This window comes from Seriola lalandi, unplaced genomic scaffold (assembly GCF_002814215.2).
Source record: "Seriola lalandi dorsalis isolate HSWRI2012SDOR001 ecotype SW California unplaced genomic scaffold, Sedor1 jcf7180002044211, whole genome shotgun sequence".
NCBI classification, from domain to species: domain Eukaryota; kingdom Metazoa; phylum Chordata; class Actinopteri; order Carangiformes; family Carangidae; genus Seriola; species Seriola lalandi.
In genome coordinates, this window is record NW_019514779.1 from 1 (window position 1) to 1,209 (window position 1,209).

At 48.1% G+C, this 1,209-nt stretch overlaps 1 long non-coding RNA gene across 1 annotated transcript; it reads right to left on the bottom strand.

Moving 5' to 3' along the window:
* Positions 1-1,075, bottom strand: LOC111648624 (uncharacterized). Its single transcript, XR_002760171.2, has 4 exons — positions 922-1,075; positions 757-852; positions 557-666; positions 1-59 (listed from the first exon to the last, which is right to left on the bottom strand). It is a non-coding gene; the product is annotated as an uncharacterized LOC111648624 (long non-coding RNA).
* Positions 1,076-1,209: the final 134 nt, after the last annotated feature.

The window sequence follows — 1,209 nt, forward strand, 5'->3', positions numbered from 1 at the left end:
CTCCTCCTCCTCCTCCTCTTCCTCCTCCTCTCTGCTGGACTTCAGGTTTTGAGGAGAATCTGTTTTGATGAAAACGTTAAAACATTTTTTATTATCATTATTATTTTCATATCTGGTTTGACATTTTAATTCATTCAGATGATTTAGACTCAGTGTTCAGTTTATTAGGAACAGCCACCTCAACCTGAGTGACAATGTTCAGACTGTGTGTTATACTGGACACGCTGAGGTGAAGACCAGTCTGCAGACCTGGTCTGGATTTACCTGGTCTGGATTTACCTGTCCCCTTTGTTTCAGGTCTAATAAATAAAACACTAAATCCATGAAGCTGAAGCCACTGTGAGGCATTCAATTTTGTTTGGTTTTCACACACTTGAGTATTTGGTAATTACAATAAAGACATGAACACAGCACGAGGAGTTTGTCAGTATAACATCGTGTCAGCGCCTCCTGCAGGCAGCACAGTCCACTACAGTCTCCCAGAGCAGGAACATCACTGAGTCTCCTCCTCTCCTGGGACAAACCATCCAATCAGTGATGAGCAGACAGAACTCACCTGGTCTCCTCCTCTTCATCTTCATCCTCCTCCTCCTCTGTACAGAGGGAGGAGGTGCTGTCCACACCTGACTGGAAGCCCCGCCCCCACCCCTCCGCCTCTTCCTCCTCCTGATTGGACAGACAGTGTCAGTAATGATTCACAAAGTTCACATGTCATTACTTCCTGTTCTCATAACGTCAATGATGATGTCAATCTACCTGTGGTGCCAGGGAGGGCTCGGAGAAGAAACAGGTCTGGGCGTCAGGGTCCAAGGTCAAGTTCCTGACATCAAACACCCTCTGAGAGCTGCTGGACTACAGACACAGTCAGTCAGTCACACTGATGTCATGTTCTTCTTCTGCTGCAGACTCTGGTCTTCATACCTGGCCCTGTGTCTGCTCCTCCTGGTGCTCCTGCTCTGGCTCCTGATGTGGATCCTGGTTCTTCCAGCGAAGAAACTCTCTGAAGGAGAACGGGTTCAGCTCCTGATCCTCCACCTCCTCATCTGGAGAATAAGAACAGAGAGGAGTCAGAGCAGACTGTTCTGCTTCACCTGGATGCTTCTCTCCAGGTCTTCAGGTTCTCCCAGTGGACCAGCACTGGACTGGACTGTGTCAGGTCTGTTAGCTACAGATCTGTTAGCTGTAGGTCTGTTAGCTGTAGGTCTGTTA